This window comes from Ranitomeya imitator, chromosome 4 (assembly GCF_032444005.1).
Source record: "Ranitomeya imitator isolate aRanImi1 chromosome 4, aRanImi1.pri, whole genome shotgun sequence".
NCBI lineage: Eukaryota > Metazoa > Chordata > Amphibia > Anura > Dendrobatidae > Ranitomeya > Ranitomeya imitator.
Window position 1 is genome coordinate 604,911,779 of NC_091285.1, and position 18,346 is coordinate 604,930,124.

Genomic DNA, 18,346 nt, shown 5'->3' on the forward strand with positions numbered 1-18,346 from the left:
GGCTGATGACACCCACGTCCGGAAGACGGTAAGACGCGCATTGCAGAAAATGACTCCCGGGGATGATGTTGAGGCCTTCCTGACGGTGTTTGAGAGGGTCGCTGAGAGGGAAAAACTTCCGCCAGAGCAGTGGGCAGAGGTACTTGCGCCATACCTGACGGGAGAACCCCAGAAGGCGTACTATGATTTGACCTTGCAGGATGCCAAAGAGTATCACAAATTGAAAGCCGAGATTCTCGCACGTTTGGGGGTGACACTGACTGTCAGGGCACAGCGAGTTTACTCCTGGGGCTATCACCGGGACAAACCACCTCGTTCCCAAATGTTTGATCTGTTGCACCTGGTCCAGAAATGGCTGCAGCCAGAATCCTCTGCGCCTGCACAGATGGTAGAACGGGTGATGATGGATCGGTTTGTCCATTCCCTCCCGAGGCCTATACAGTCTTGGGTTGCCCAGGGTGATCCCCAGAATGCCGACGAGCTGATCGGACTGGTTGAGAGATACCAAGGGTTGGAAGGCTCCTTCGGGAGGCAGCCCATGCCGTACTGGGGGTCCCAGAAGGCAGCTGAGTCCCAAAAAGGGGTGGTGCGTCCAAGGTCACAAAGGGCGGGGGAGGTGGTGCCCAAGGTCCCCACGGGTGATATTATTTGTTGGAGGTGCCACAAGCCAGGACATATAGCTGCCCGTTGTTCCCAAATCACTGAGCAGATGGACTGCAGCATGGGACGCCGTTGTTCATACTATGCGTATCCAGCCTGTAGTGTGAACTCTCCATCCAACGAGGGACCTCAAGCGTGTCCCGTAAAGGTGAACGGTCGAGCAGTAACGGCACTATTAGACTCGGGGAGCCTAGTGACCCTGGTGAGGGCCACTTTTCCTCTCCACCTGCTCCCAGGAAAGAAGGTCGGAGTGCGGTGCATACATGGTGATGCAAAGGACTACCCTATGGCCAGGGTGGACATTGAAACGGCATGTGGCACTGAGTCCCACATAGTCGGCGTGGTTCAGGACTTGTTGCACGCTATAATTATTGGCCGGGATTTCTGTTTGTTTTGGGATTTGTGGGGAAATGGTTCTGAGCTGCCTGGCAGGGAACCAGTGAACCCTGGAAGGGTATCGCCACACCCAGAGGCAGACAGTTTTCCTTTTTGTGTTCTGGTTGGGGATGAGGAGGAAGTATCCCCTACATCTGACATTCTGAAGTTAGAAGTTACCGGTGAAAATTTTGGGACTGCCCAACATAGGGACCCCACTCTGAGGGAAGCCTTTAATAATGTCACAGTTATTGACGGGGTGGTACAGGAGCCGGGGGCAGACACAAGATTTCCCCATTTTCTGTTGAGGGGGGAGTTGTTGTACCGTGTCACGAAAATACGGGAGGAGTTGGTAGAGCAGTTGATAGTGCCGGGTCCGTATAGACGGAAAGTGTTGGACATGGCCCATTCACACATCTTGGGTGGACACCTGGGGGTGGAAAAAACGCAGGAACGGGTTGTGCAGAGGTTCTATTGGCCTGGGTGTCACCGGGAAATAGTGAACTATTGCAGGTCCTGCCCTACATGTCAGCTAACTGCTCCTACTCCTCATTTCCGGAACCCCCTTGTGCCACTGCCCATTATTGAGGTACCGTTCGAGAGAATTGCCATGGACTTGGTCGGTCCCTTAGTTAAATCAGCTCGGGGCCATCAGTATATATTAGTCATCCTGGACTATGCCACACGCTATCCTGAGGCAATTCCCTTGAGAAATTCTTCCTCAAAAAGCATAGCCCGCGAGTTGGTCCATGTCTTTTCCCGGACAGGTCTGCCAAAGGAGATCCTGACTGACCAGGGTACACCTTTCATGAGCAAGGTGATGAGGGAGTTATGCAAAGCCCTGAAGATCTCCCAGTTGAGGACCTCGGTGTACCATCCCCAGTCAGATGGCCTTGTTGAGAGGTTTAACAAGACACTAAAGAGCATGCTGAGAAAAGCTATAGAGAAAGACGGTAGAGACTGGGATTGTCTCTTACCCTATTTGATGTTTTCCATTCGTGAAGTTCCACAGGCCTCCACAGGGTTCTCACCGTTTGAGCTTCTATATGGCCGACATCCACGAGGACTCCTGGATATAGCCAAGGAAACCTGGGAGGCCGAAGTCACACCCCACAGAAGCGTCATTGAGCATGTGGCCCTGATGCAGCAGAGGATTGCAAAGGTGATGCCTATCGTGAAAGAACACCTTCTCCAAGCACAAGAAGCTCAAGCCAGGGTCTACAACCGGTCTGCAAGAGTGAGGCAGTTCAATCCGGGAGACCGAGTTCTTGTGTTAGTTCCAACGGTGGAAAGCAAGTTCTTGGCCAAATGGCAAGGGCCATATGAGGTTGTCGAGAAACTTGGGGAGGTAAATTATAAAATTCACCAACCAGGAAGACGGAAACCATTCCAAGTTTACCATGTCAACCTCATCAAGCCATGGCAAGATAGAGAGCCGACAGCAACTCCGTCATTGTTAAGCAACCCAGAAGGTGAGGTTGGAGCGGTTACTATAGCAGAGACGCTATCAAAGACCCAGAAACAGCAGTGCTGGGAGTTACTCCAGAAAAACAGGGACCTGTTTTCAGAATTGCCAGGATACACGAAGGTCATAGAGCACGAGGTCCTAACAGAGCCACATGTGCGTGTGAATGTGAAACCTTATCGTATTCCTGAGGCTCGTCGAGAAGTTATCTCCAAGGAAGTGGAGCGTATGTTGAGGCTTGGGGTCATTGAGGAATCCAAGAGCGGTTGGTCGAGCCCAATTGTCCTGGTCCCAAAACCTGATGGAGAGTGGAGGTTTTGCAACGACTATCGGAAGTTGAATGAAGTCTCCATGTTCGACGCTTATCCCATGCCCCGTATTGATGAGCTCATCGAAAGGCTTGGCCACGCCAGATATATATCCACCTTGGATTTGACAAAGGGGTATTGGCAGATCCCCATGGCACAGGAAGCCAAGGAGAAGACGGCCTTTTCGACACCTGATGGATGCTTCCAATATGCCCGGATGCCGTTTGGCCTACAGGGAGCTCCGGCGACCTTCCAGAGGGCTATGGATAGAGTCCTTGCACCCCATAAGGCCTACGCTGCTGCGTACCTAGATGATATCGTCATCTTTAGCCCGGACTGGGAGAGTCATCTGGAGAAAGTCCAAGCGGTGTTGGATGCTATAAGAGAGGCCGGATTTACTATAAACCCGAAGAAGTGCGCCTTGGGTAAAGAAGAAGCTAAGTACCTTGGATACATAGTGGGTCATGGAGAAATAAAACCCCAAATCAATAAAGTGGAGGCAATCCAAACATGGCCAAAACCAGTTTCCAAGAAACAAGTTAAAGCCTTCCTGGGAATCGTGGGATATTACAGGAGGTTCATCCCAAACTTCGCCACGATGGCTGCGCCTCTGACTGACCTGCTAAAAGGGACAAAATCAGTAATGGTTAAGTGGTCCGAAGAAACAGAGTCAGCCTTCCAAGAAATGAAAAACGCTTTGTGTAAGCAGTCCGTTCTGATGGCCCCAAACTTCAAGAAAGAGTTTATTCTTCAGACAGATGCCTCAGATGTTGGGGTGGGAGCAGTCCTTTCCCAAGAACTACATGGGGAGGAGCATCCTGTTCTCTATCTGAGTAGGAAGCTGTCCTCATCTGAAAAGAACTACTCAGTCGTTGAGAAGGAGTGCTTGGCCATAAAATGGGCAGTGGACACATTGCGGTACTATCTGCTGGGATGTAAATTTAGACTGGTATCTGACCATGCCCCGCTTAGGTGGATGAGAGAAACGAAAGGAAGAAATGCTAGAGTCACCCGTTGGTTCTTAGCCCTGCAGGACTTCAGTTTCCATGTGGAACATAGGGCCGGAAAGCTGCACGGTAATGCGGATGCCCTATCGAGAATCCCTTGTTTAGTGGGGGAAAGTGCCAAGCCCCACGGCTTTAGGCAGAGGGGGGAGGTATGTAGCATGGCTAAAGGGTTTGTAGTCGATGGGAGGTATGTGCCACATAAGTGCCTGGTTGCTGTAATGTAGCCCGGAGTATTCCTTTCTTGCACATAATCTTGTATATGTGTTTCAGGACCTGTGGTAATGTCAGACCACATGGCTAATCATGTGATGGGTTACTGGGTGGGGTTAGCTCTTTATAAGACTGGCTAATCCTTTACACAGCAGATATGTGTGGAGGTGAAACCCTCCTGAGTGTGTTACGGCTTCAGGACTGAGCCGGATGAACTGGACACTTGCTTTTCTTTGCCTGAACCAAAGGCCCATTTTGCTTTCTGTTATTTGCCACATGGTTCATGAAGCAATAAACCCAGTGAACTTTAAAGGAACACGTCTCCTGAGTGTCAGCCGTCGCAGCTGAGTGAGTGAAATCCTTACAGAGGGTTCCACCTGTTGTAGAGGGCTTAAATAGTGTTGTTAATGATGATTTAAATGTTTTGCAGGCCAGAAAACCGCTAAATGTCCATTTTGTGATGCTGCGTGAAAAATACACCATACGGATCACATACGGATTACACACGGAACAGTACATGCGCAAAATACGCGACCACACCTAGGCTACGCATTAACTACGGAAATAGATTACGGAGACATTTTGGCGTATTACGCGCGTATTATGGACGTAGAATACGTTCCGTATTGTCTTACGCTGAGTGTGACTCCAGCCTTATATGGAGACACTCTGGAAAAAAAATGAGAAAGTAATTGAGATCTATCAGTCTGGAAATGGTATCAAGCCATTTCTAAAACTTTGGGGGGCAAAAACATGGAACAGTGATGAACCTTCTCAGGAGTGTCCAGCAGACCAAAATTACCCCAAGAGCGCAGCATTGACTCACCCAAGAGGTTACATAGGACCCCACAACAAAATCCAAAGAACTGCAGGCCTCACTTGCCTCAGTTAAGGTCAGTGTTCATAACTCCCACCATAAGAAAGAGACTGGGCAAAAATAGCCTGCTGTAGTGAAACCTCCACCAGGGGGAGCTGGTGAGGGAAGAGAGGTTAAGTGCAGCGCCCCAGAGATCTGGTCGTTGCAGTATGACACTCTGCCGCTAAGGGGAGTGATGGTACGTCTGATGGCACTAAAAGAGTTCTCCTGACCAGGTATCACCAGAACACATTACACTTCACACTCCGGCCACTAGGGGGAGAAAAAGGCTTTATTTATTGGGCCACTCCTCACACTGGTAAAACTAGGGGTTGGGGAGGAAGTTAGTCAGAAGCTGACTGGGTTGGATTCAGGCAACATCCCGTGGCAGGGGGTGTTGCAGGGAGAAGACACAGGGGGGTCCATGTCAGGAGTGGGAACCTGGCAGGTGTCTAGCGAACAGAGCAGAACGTAACGGAACCGCGCCTGCACTACCTTGCGGCGGTATCCTAAGAAAGAGACACGAAGGGAAGGATATTGTGGAACAGTGTAAACGAGATCAAGCACAAAGGAGTACCAGTAGGAGTCGTGCCGTGAGACCGGGGCAACATCCTACTGAGGCGCGTAGCCGGTGGCCGGAACACCGCGGGAGTAACTGACTCTAGGCCTTACTTCGAACTCCGCAGGACAGTTAATTATAGGTTGGCTGTCTACCTTAAATTTCCTACGAAGACATAGGGGGCAACGCGTGGAGAGGGGCGTCTCTAGGGTCCCGGAAGAGCTCTGAGCCTTCCCGTCATACGGGTGCGTCCTAGCCATAACATACCTGGGGGACGAGAAACTAGTAACATCTGGAACTAAAGAGACACAGAGCTGTAGAGAACGAACGAACGAGAACAGCCGTTGTGAGGACTATTCCAAATGCTCAGCAGGGTAGGACTACAACACACAGGTGCTAGTGGTAGGCAACGATTTCCATCTGCGAAGGAAACTCTGGATGTGCCCATCGGACCGGCCGGTCTAAGATAGCCCTGTTAAACGTGCTCTGGATTGAGGATCCTGAAGTCTTCAGTAACAAGGTAAAGAGACTGCAACCTTGTGTCCTCGTTATTGACTGCACCTCACACCATCACCATCCACCTTACTAGGAAGCCCTGGGGACATACTTCAGCTGTGGGAAGGTATACCATCCAGCTGCCATTCCATCACCCCAGCGGACCCCACAGCAGCGTCGGTCACCCTGACCGAACACCACAGGTGGCATCACGAACCCCTGACTGACTGCACCACCTTTATTGAACGCTCCTTAGCAGGGTCGCGGACCGGGTCTAGCCACCGTGACAGCCTCAGAACCGAACCAGAGAGGCCCGGTACCGAGAACTCGTGGCCCTGTGTCTGGGGCGCTCCAACTTGGCGTCACGAACAGGATCGTACTTAAGCCTGAGAAGCAGGTCATGTGTGCCTTGGAATTGTGATTGAAACGTGTTGGACTGTGATTTATTGCAAGGACTGTGCATTGCTATCTGCCGCAAGATTCCCCGGGGACCCATAAATTCCAACACCTTCCGCAATGGGATCAGGCCACGGGCATGGAGCACTTCTTAAAGGCCCCGATCTCGCCGCTCACCATGCCAGGCAAGGTCTATGCAGAGTGCACGGTGTGCCGCTGGGTGAACCCGGGATCCGACTTCATGGGGTTCCCCGGGGTGTAGACACGAGAAAGGGAGATGGTGGAGGCCCTTAGCTGGGAAGAGTACCAGGCCCAGCTGGACCGGCAGTGGGAGGAGCAGGAGAAACAGCGCCGGACCCAGCGAGAAGCCCACTACCGGCGGGACCTCGAGGTGAAGGATCGGGCCCGCAAAGACCGCACCACCCACCAGGCCCCGCGCAGGCAGGGCACCGTTGTGGACTTCAAGCTCCGTGGGGGATGTGTTGTGAATTCCATTCTGGAGCTCCCTCCTGTGGTTGCTAATGGTATTTTTGTGAGTTCTGCCCTTGGGCTCCCTCTGGTGGTTTCGAGTGGAACTGCTGCTCCGTTAGGTAGCTGTAGCAGCTGCCTTCACTAATCGCCTTGCCTGGGTTTGTTATTTAAACCTGCTCTGGGCTTTAGTCCATGCCTGCTGTCAATGTTCTTGGTTGGATTTGCTTCTTTCCTTGGAATTTTCATATGGCCAGTCCTTGTCTGCAAAAGATAAGTTTTTGCTAGTTTTGTTTGTCCATTTGTTTGGACTCTATTGCTTTGCAAATATGTCTCTTTTTGTCCACCTTGTCACTATGTCTTATTCAGGCTACCTGGAAGCTCTGGGAAAGCAGATTTGCCCCTTCACACCGTGAGTCGGTGTGGAGTTCATTTTTGTAAACTGTGCGTGGATTTTGTAGTTTTTTGTACTGACCGCACAGTATCCTTTTCTCTCTGTCTATCTAGTTTAGTATTGGCCTCCTTTGCTGAATTCTGATTTCATTTCTGTGTACGTCATTTCCCTCTCCATTCACAGTCAATATTTGTGGGGGGCTATCTTTCCTTTTGGGGGGTTTCTCTGAGGCAAGATAGCTTTCTATTTCCTTCTTTAGGGGTAGTTATTTCTTAGGCTGTGAAGAGGTGTCTAGGGAGAGTCAGGAACATCCCACAGCTATTTCTAGTGTTGTTGTTAGGATTAGGGACTGCGGTCAGTAGAGATACCACCTTCTCAGAGCTCGCTCCATGTTGCGTTTTAGCCACCAGGTCATATCAGTGTGGCCTCTTAACCACCAGGTCATAACAGGGATGGGGCTTCATTAAGGAGCCGGATCTGTATTCCGAGGTTTTCGCAAACCGGAGGGATGTGGAGTCCCATCTCAAGGATGGCCACCCGGACCGGGATCTATACAAGGGGGACGAAGTCACCTACACCCGGCATTTTGGGGAGAGGGGGTGGTTCGCCCTGAATGTGCGCAAGCGACCAGTCCCCATGACATCACCAGTCAAAGTGGCGGAGAAGCCGTCCCTCATAGCGAGGGTGCCCCCTTGTGACCGGACCATGACCGTCTCCAAGACCACGGTGGTGACCCCCACATGCACCATTATGAAAACCACCACTTGCACCGTGGACACTGCTACTACGGTGGTGGCGGAGAGCTCAACCTCAGGAGTGGTTGGCACCTCGGTTGCTGCGAGGTCCAGGACAATTGCCACACAGACCCCTGACTGGAGCCCGGGATCTCCTGTGACCACACCGAGTGCCCACGAGTACCCGGCGGGGTGGCCCCGCCCATTGCTGCCGGTGGAGTTGTCACGACCACTAACGCTGAGGAAATAAACCTCGGAAGCCCGCAATTGTACATAGTTAACTGTTTCCTGTTTGACTGCTTTAAACCCGTCCAGGGTTAACTCCTAGGGATCCCTTTGTTTACCAGGGATCCCTCTTCTTTTTGTTTGTTTATCATTGTTTCCAAAGAATGCCGGATCATGAACAGTGAATGATTCAAAACTGTTTTGTATATAGTTTGCACCTTCTTAAAGGTGCTCCCTACTGGTTTTACAAGCGAAAGAAGACTTTGCGAAGATAATGCTTCCGGACATGGCGCAGAAGGTCTTGCTTTCAGTGGACTTGCAGACAGAGAGAATCTGCACTACTTCCTAGAGACTTGGTTCCCTCTTAAAGGGAATGTTGACATGTTGCTTTGGAAAAGATCGAAACGTTAATAATGTTGAAAGTTAGTAAAGTTTCATAATGTTAATAAAGATTGAGGACAGGAAAGCTTGAAGTGAACCCGTAGGGGTTAGAGAGAGAGTCCTCCTGAGAACCGTAGAATGATGGTCGGTACAATGACAGTAGGCCCAGCCAAGGAGCTAGGCGGTCCTGCATTGGTGAAGCTAGAACGGAAAGAAAAGTTGAGTTATTTATATAGTATTTTATAGTAGGCCTTTAGTGGGTTCAGCATATACGCCCTTAAAGGAAAAGTTAAATTATTGTTCAGAGTTTGCACTTGGTAGAATACCCGGCTGGGTACTGAGAGTTATTTATAGTCAGAATGTTATTTAAAAATATTTAACCTTGTTTTTCTTTGTAACGTTCAAGTGTTCTCACCTCCCATAAAGGGAAGCTGTTATGATCCGGTGACCTTGGAGCTGCATGAGAACTTTCACTGGAGAAAGTGGCCACTATACTGACCGCAATCCTGAACTTAACACCGCAACTAGAAGTAGCCGTGGAGTGTACCTAACACACCTAGACACCTCGTCACAGCCGGAGGACTAAATACCCCTAAAGATGGAAATCGGAATACTATCTTGCCTCAGAGAAAATCCCCAAAGGATAGACAGCCCCCCACAAATATTGGCGGTGAGTCGGAGAGGAAAAAACATACACAGGCAGAAAAAACAGGATTTAGCACAGGAGGCCACTCTAGCTAGATAGGACAGGATAGGACAGAGTTCTGTGCGGTCAGTATTAAAACCCTTCATAAAATCCACAGCAGAATATACAAAAAACTTCCTACATCTAACTAAAGATGTAGGAGCGTATATCTGCAACTCCAGTGAATCCTACAAACAGAGCAGGAATAAAACTGAAACAAGCACACAGCAGTGTGCCACAGACACAAAAAAAACAAACAGTTATCTTTGCTGAATTTGGCAGCCAGCAGGAGAAGCCAGACAGTGATCCAATACTTCACAAGTAACATTGACAACTGGCAAGGGCTAAAGGATCCTGCACACCTAAATATCCCAGTCAGAATTGTAATCATCCGATACACCTGGCCAGGACTGTGAGTCAGAGACAACTGCATTCCCACTTACAACCACTGGAGGGAACCCAAGAGCAGAATTCACAACAGGAAGCATTATTTTAATTACCTGTTTTAAGCATTTCAAAAATTTGTATGTCTTTTGCTGCAATGTATTGTTGTTCTTCTTCCCAGTCCTGGAGTATTGGATTTAACCGGGGGGAGTGCAGCGCCCCAGAGATCTGGTCGTTGCAGTATGACACTCTGCCGCTAAGGGGAGTGATGGTACGTCTGATGGCACTAAAAGAGTTCTCCTGACCAGGTATCACCAGAACACATTACACTTCACACTCCGGCCACTAGGGGGAGAAAAAGGCTTTATTTATTGGGCCACTCCTCACACTGGTAAAACTAGGGGTTGGGGAGGAAGTTAGTCAGAAGCTGACTGGGTTGGATTCAGGCAACATCCCGTGGCAGGGGGTGTTGCAGGGAGAAGACACAGGGGGGTCCCTGTCAGGCGTGGGAACCTAGCAGGAGCCTAGCGAACAGAACAGAACGTAACGGAACCGCGCTTGCACTTCCTTGCGGCGGTATCCTAAGAAAGAGACACGAAGGGAAGGATATTGTGGAACAGTGTAAACGAGATCAAGCACAAAGGAGTACCAGTAGGAGTCGTGCCGTGAGACCGGGGCAACATCCTACTGAGGCGCGTAGCCGGTGGCTGGAACACCGCGGGAGTAACTGACTCTAGGCCTTACTTCGAACTCCGCAGGACAGTTAATTATAGGTTGGCTGTCTACCTTAAATTTCCTACGAAGACATAGGGGGCAACGCTGTTGTGAATTCTGTGGCAGAGCTCCCTCCTGTGGTCACAAGTGGTACTTCGGCTGATTCTCTCTGGGAGCTTCCGTTTGTGGAGGAAACTGGTACTGCTGCTTCTGAGTTTCCTCCCTCAGGTGATCTGGTGAGGTCGTTAGGTGCTTCTCTACTTAACCCCACCTAATGCTTTGATTCATGCTTCCTGTCAATGTTCCAGTGTTGGACTTGTGTTTCTCTGGATCATTCCTGTGGCCTGCTGCTCTGCATAGCTAAGTGCTTCTTTGCTATTTGTTGCTATTTTTTCTGTCCAGCTTGTCTATTTGTTTTGCTGGAAGCTCTGGGACGCAAAGGGTGTACCTCCGTGCCGTTAGTTCGGTACGGAGGGTCTTTTTGCCCCCTTTGCGTGGTTTTCTTTAGGGTTTTGTGTAGACCGCAAAGTTATCTTTCCTATCCTCATTCTGTCTAGAATATCAGGCCTCACTTTGCTGAATCTATTTCATCCCTATGTTTGTCTTTTCATCTTACTCACAGTCATTATATGTGGGGGGCTGCCTTTTCCTTTGGGGTATTTCTCTGAGGCAAGGTAGGCTTATTTTTCTATCTTCAGGCTAGTTAGTTTCTCAGGCTGTGTCGAGTTGCATAGGTAGCGTTAGGCGCAATCCACGGCTGCCTCTAGTTGTGTTTGGAGAGGATCAGGGATTGCGGTCTGCAGAGTTCCCACGTCTCAGAGCTCGTTCTGTTATTTTGGGTTATTGTCAGATCACTGTGTGTGCTCTGACCTTCATGTCCATTGTGATACTGAATTGCCTTTCACAACACAACGCGTGGAGAGGGGCGTCTCTAGGGTCCCGGAAGAGCTCCGAGCCTTCCCCTCATACGGGTGCGTCCTAGCCATAACATACCTGGGGGACGAGAAACTAGTAACATCTGGAACTAAAGAGACACAGAGCTGTAGAGAACGAACGAACGAGAACAGCAGTTGTGAGGACTATTCCGGATGCTCAGCAGGGTAGGACTACAACACACAGGCGCTAGTGGTAGGCAACGATTTCCATCTGCGAAGGAAACTCTGGATGTGCCCATCGGACCGGCAGGTCTAAGATAGCCCTGTTAAACGTGCTCTGGATTGAGAATCCTGAAGTCTTCAGTAAAGAGGTAAAGAGACTGCAACCTTGTGTCCTCGTTATTGACTGCACCTCACACCATCACCATCCACCTTACTGGGAAGCCCTGGGGACATACTTCACCTGTGGGAAGGTATACCATCCAGCTGCCATTCCATAACCCCAGCGGACCCCACAGCAGCGTCGGTCACCCTGATCGAACACCACAGGTGGCGTCACGAACCCCTGACTGACTGCACCACCTTTATTGGACGCTCCTTAGCAGGGTCGCGGACCGGGTCTAGCCACCGTGACAGCCTCAGAACCGAACCTGAGAGGCCCGGTACCGAGAACTCGTGGCCCTGTGTCTGGGGGCGCTCCATAAACGCTAAGCGTAGCAACACAGAGCAACAGCACAGGTGTCACAGGTAATGGGAGAGAGGTCTGACGAACCGAGTCAGAAATGATCAGGAACAGAACTACAAGAAAGAGCAGCAATACACATAGTCAAAATACTAAGCCGAGGGTCAAAGAGCCAAACATGAGCGCGGGGTCCAAAAACATGAGATGGAAGGCGTGGTCGGGGTATAAGCCAGAGAATTAAAAAGCCAGACAGAAAGTGTAGCAGCAGAGACGGATACCAAGAGACATGGTCAGAGATAAGTCTGGGTCATACACGTGAAAACAAGTCAAAAACAGGAGGATCACCAAGGTACAAGGGTCAGAGGCGCTAAGCTGGAAGCTTGAGCTATCACTAACACTGGTCAGCAGGCTGTGACAGACTGAAATAGCCCAGCTAGCTCCAGAACAAGCCCAATGAGATTAATACCTGCATGACCATTCGCAAGACAGAACAGCAGAAAATAAACTCCTGACTGGACCATGACACCTGCATGGCAGAGTTCCAAGACAAAAACCACTGCTGAGCAATAAGAACATAAAGGCTCATCTCCGGTTTGCCAGAAAATATCTTGATGAACCCCAAGACTTTTGGGAGAATACTCTGTGGACTGACTAGACAAAAGTTTAACTTTTTGGAAGCTGTATATCCCATTACGTCTGAAGTAACACAGCATTTCAGAAAAGGAACATTATACCAACAGTAAAATATAGTGGTGGTAGTGTGATGGTTTGTGGCTGTTTTGCTCCTTCAGGACCTAGAAGACTTGCTGTGGTAAATGAAACCATGAATTCTGCTGTCTACCAAAAAGTCCCGAAGGAGAATTTCCATCCATCTGTTCATGACCTCAAGCTGAAGTGCACTTGGATTATGCAGCAGGGCAGTGATCCAAAAGACACCAGTAAGTCCACCTATGAATGGCGTAAGAAAAACAAAAGTAATACTTAGGAGTGGCCTAGTCAAAGTCCTGACCTTTGCCCCGAAGGTGGTTTACATGTTAATTAAAAGGTCAATTTTTACAATTCTGACCACTATCACTTTATGAGGTAATAACTCTGGAACACTTCAAAAGACCCTAGTGATTCTAAGATTGTTTTTTTCGTGACATATTGTACTTCATGTTAGTGGTAAAATTTCTTCAGTGTTACTTGCGTTTATTTGTGAAAAAAATGTTGCAATTGTCCAACTTTGAATTTTCATGCCCTTAAATCACATAGATATGCACGAAAAATAGATAATAAATAACATTTCCCACATGTCTACTTCACATCAGCCCAATTTTAGAACCAAATTTTTTTTTGTTAGGAAGTTATAAGGGTTAAAAGTTGACCAGCGATTTTTCCAACAAAATTTACAAAACCATTTTTTTAGGAACCACATCACATTTGAAGTCACTTTGCAGGTTCTATATGGCAGAAAATACCCAAAAGTTACACCATTCTAAAAACTGCACCCCTCAAGGTACCCCAAACCACATTCAAGAAGTTTATTAACCCTTCAGGTACTTCACATGAATTTTTGGAATGTGGAAAAAATGAGCATTTAGCTGGGCGAAGCTTCTGAGTGGGCCCCTAACCAGGTAACCTTCAATACAACTCGGTGACGCGCCCTAATAGTGGAGGAGAACCTCAGCAGATGACTGCGCTGTTACTGAAGATAATCTCTATATAAAGACCAACACTGATATTACCACCATATGGTCAGTGATAGATACCAGCCCTACAAAACATATAAGACATCACAGCACAGTTACAGATAATGACTTACCGCTGATGTTCTCTGATGGAATCGTTCACTTTTCCCGTCTTTTCCATCTGGCCCAGACCGACATGACAACTTCTTCCAGCAGAGAATACAACAAAGACATGTTTCACTTCTCATATTCCAGTCCCATCACCATCTATTCCCAACCTGCACAAACTCCTCATCTTGCTGATACCCCAATACTGAGCCCCTGCTGCCATATGTGTCCCTATTACTGCACCTGATACCCCAATACTGAGCCGCTGCTGCCGTATATGTCCCTATTACTGACCCTGATACCCCAATACTGAGTCGCTGCTGCTATATGTGTCCCTATTACTGCACCTGACACCCCAATACTGAGCCGCTGCTGCCATATGTGACCCTATTACTGACCCTGATACCCCAATACTGAGTCGCTGCTGCTGTATGTGTCCCTATTACTGAACCTGATACCCCAATACTGAGTCGCTGCTGCTGTATGTGTCCCTATTACTGCACCTGACACCCCAATACTGAGCCGCTGCTGCCATATGTGACCCTATTACTGACCCTGATACCCCAATACTGAGCCACTGCTGCCATATGTGACCCTATTACTGACCCTGATACCCCAATACTGAGTCGCTGCTGCTGTATGTGTCCCTATTACTGCACCTGATACCCCAATACTGAGCCGCTGCTGCCGTATGTGTCCCTATTACTGCACCTGATACCCCAATACTGAGCCGCTGCTGCCATATGTGACCCTATTACTGACCCTGATACCCCAATACTGAGCCGCTGCTGCCATATGTGTCCCTATTACTGCACCTGATACCCCAATACTGAGCCGCTGCTGCCATATGTGACCCTATTACTGACTCTGATACCCCAATACTGAGTCGCTGCTGCTGTATGTGTCCCTATTACTGCACCTGATACCCCAATACTGAGTCGCTGCTGCCGTATGTGACCCTATTACTGCACCTGATACCCCAATACTGAGTCGCTGCTCCCGTATGTGTCCCTATTACTGCACCTGATACCCCAATACTGAGTCGCTGCTGCCGTATGTGACCCTATTACTGCACCTGATACCCCAATACTGAGTCGCTGCTGCCGTATGTGACCCTATTACTGCACCTGATACCCCAATACTGAGTCGCTGCTGCCGTATGTGACCCTATTACTGCACCTGATACCCCAATACTGAGTCGCTGCTGCCGTATGTGTCCCTATTACTGCCCCTGATACCCCAATACTGAGCCGCTGCTGCCATATGTGACCCAATTACTGACCCTGATACCCCAATACTGAGTCGCTTCTGCTGTATGTGTCCCTATTACTGCACCTGATACCCCAATACTGAGCCGCTGCTGCAGTATGTGTCCCTATTACTGCACCTGATACCCCAATACTGAGTCGCTGCTGCCATATGTGACCCTATTACTGCACCTGATACCCCAATACTGAGTCGCTGCTGCCGTATGTGTCCCTATTACTGCCCCTGTTGTGCGGTTCTCTGTGCCTTCTCAATTCTAAAGTACCCCTCTATAAAACATACTAGGAGCACAGAAAATTAACTGTGATCCAAGAAGTGCCACAGAAAAATATATTTAAAACAAACTCTTTTTATTTACAAATTAGTTAAAATACAAACATACACATAAATAAACAATGAGGTGCCTCTATACAACCGAAAAGAAATGCGGTTCAGCATGAGCAGGACACTTTTTTTGGAGCAAAAAACTAGGAGTGTGGCAGCTTTTAGCAATATCAAGTCATGCATATAATTCCCTCAATTCAACCACTACATGTGTCCAAATTACAATAAACCGGTGTGACTGGATCCCAGGGGTGGATTAAGGGTAGCCAGGGCCCCGGGCTGTTCACACACTGTGGGCCCCCCGGTCATGTGACGGGGGTCATGTGACGGGGGTCATGTGACGGGGGTCATGAACCAGATTATTCCAGAAAAATGGCCGGGCCCTACTCTACTGTAACCTATTAAATATTTGTTAAAATCTGCAATTCAATTTAGGTATATCTTGACCAATAATATCACATACAAGGAACAAATACCGCCGCACCATGACCAGACCACAAATTACAACCACAGTGATCGAATAATATCACATACAAGGAACAAATATCACCGCACCATGACCAGACCACAAATTACAACCACAGTGATCGAATAATATCACATACAAGGAACAAATACCACCGCACCATGTCAAGACCACATATTACCACTTGGTGACCAAATAGCACATACAAGGGACAAATACCACAACACCATTTCCAGACCACATATTACCACCACATAGTGACTGAGTACCACAATACTGATCAGTAATAAAAAAACAAAAAACACAATACTATCACCATAAGTGCCAGTATTCACAGGAGATCTGTACTTAGTATGCAGTGTCTGTGTAGAGGTAATACAGTGATCACTAGTGACATTGTACACAGGACCGCTGTATATAGTATATAGTGTATAGTGTCAGTGTATAGGCAACACTGACTCACCAGTGACGTCTCTAGGTGAACTCCTTCATCTTTCATCCAGCACAGACTGCCATCATTTCTTCCAGCCAGGACTCGTTTCTGCAGGAAATAACACAGTTATCTCGAGCTCCACTTGCAGAATACATTACTTAATTTTTCACAACTTCTACATTACACCACATGAAGATAAAAAGGCGATATAGTGTCACTCTGCACAATAACAGGACCGCCCCCCCATTTAAAACAGTATACTCAAAAAATAAAATAAATACATCACTGCAGTAATAATATCCCTTAATTAGCCCCTATGGTAATAATATTCCCCACCCTGGCTCCGTTTATCTCATTCCTGGCTCCAGCCATATGTTCTCCCATCCTGCACTCATGAGTATCCATTCTACACCATATGATCTCCCGATCCTGCCCCATATGTCTCCATCGTATCCATCCTGCCCCATGATCCAATCCTGCCCCATGTCTCCAATCATGCCCCGTGTCTACATTCTGCCCATGCCTCCAGTCCTGCCCCCAGTGTGTCCAGCATATTACCCCCAGTGTGTCCAGCATATTACCCCCAGTGTGTCCAGCAATCTGCCCCAGTATGTCCAGCATATTGCCCCCAGACAGTGTGTCCAGCAATCTGCCCCAGTGTGTCCAGCATATTACCACCAGTGTGTCCAGCAATCTGGCCCAGTGTCTCCAGCATTGCCCCAGTGTGTCCAGCAATCATCTGCCCCAGTGTATCCAGCATTGCCCCAGTGTGTCCAGCAATCATCTGCCCCAGTGTCTCCAGCAATCTGCCCCAGTGTCTCCAGCAATCTGCCCCAGTGTCTCCAGCAATCTGCCCCCAGTGTCTCCAGCAATCTGCCCCCAGTGTGTCCTCCAGCAATCTGCCCCCAGTGTGTCCTCCAGCAATCTGCCCCCAGTGTGTCCTCCAGCAATCTGCCCCACTGTCTCCAGCAATCTGCCCCACTGTCTCCAGCAATCTGCCCCACTGTCTCCAGCATTGCCCCCCAGTGTGTCCTCCAGCAATCTGCCCCACTGTCTCCAGCATTGCCCCACTGTCTCCAGCATTGCCCCCAGTGTGTCCTCCAATCTGCCCCAGTGTCTCCAGCATTGCCCCCCAGTGTGTCCTCCAATCTGCCCCAGTGTCTCCAGCATTGCCCCCCCAGTGTGTCCTCCAATCTGCCTCACTGTCTCCAGCATTCTGCCCCACTGTCTCCAGCAATCTGCCCCACTGTCTCCAGCAATCTGCCCCACTGTCTCCAGCAATCTGCCCCACTGTCTCCAGCATTGCCCCCAGTGTGTCCTCCAGCATTGCCCCCCAGTGTGTCCTCCAGCAATCTGCCCCACTGTCTCCAGCATTGCCCCACTGTCTCCAGCATTGCCCCCAGTGTGTCCTCCAATCTGCCCCAGTGTCTCCAGCATTGCCCCCCAGTGTGTCCTCCAATCTGCCCCACTGTCTCCAACATTGCCCCCAGTGTGTCCTCCAATCTGCCCCAGTGTCTCCAGCATTGCCCCCCCCAGTGTGTCCTCCAATCTGCCTCACTGTTTCCAGCAATCTACCCCACTGTCTCCAGCAATCTGCCCCACTGTCTCCAGCAATCTGCCCCACTGTCTCCAGCAATCTGCCCCACTGTCTCCAGCAATCTGCCCCACTGTGTCCTCCAGCATTGCCCCCCCAGTGTCCTCCAATCTGCCCCACTGTCTCCAGCATTGCCCCCAGTGTGTCCTCCAATCTGCCTCACTGTCTCCAGCATTGCCCCCAGTGTGTCCTCCAATCTGCCCCAGTGTCTCCAGCATTGCCCCCAGTGTGTCCTCCAATCTGCCCCAGTGTCTCCAGCATTGCCCCCCAGTGTGTCCTCCAATCTGCCCTACTGTCTCCAGCATTGCCCCCAGTGTGTCCTCCAATCTGCCCCAGTGTCTCCAGCATTGCCCCCCAGTGTGTCCTCCAGCATTGCCCCCCAGTGTGTCCTCCAGCATTGCCCCCCAGTGTGTCCACCGATAACTGATCCCAAAAAAAAAACAAAAAAAAAAAAACAAGCAGTCTCCTCACCTGTCCGCGCTCCAGGCGGCGAGCTCCCTGCAGCAGCGCACACTCGCCGGCGACTGACAATGACGTCAGACGCCGGCGACGTGTGCGCTGCGGCCGACATCAGCTGCCAGCCTCCAATTGGCTGGCGGCTGTTGTTGTTAA

General features: G+C 49.5%; 1 long non-coding RNA gene across 1 annotated transcript in view; it reads right to left on the reverse strand.

Moving 5' to 3' along the window:
* The window catches only part of LOC138674287 (uncharacterized), a 33,923-nt gene extending 15,674 nt beyond the window's left edge, over positions 1 to 18,249 (reverse strand). Inside the window, exons 1-2 of the long non-coding RNA XR_011320581.1 lie at positions 18,206 to 18,249; positions 16,171 to 16,248 (exon numbers count right to left, since the gene is read on the reverse strand). This is a non-coding gene — a long non-coding RNA (uncharacterized lncRNA). The remainder of the gene's footprint in view (positions 1 to 16,170; positions 16,249 to 18,205) is intronic.
* Between the last annotated feature and the right edge of the window lie 97 nt (positions 18,250 to 18,346).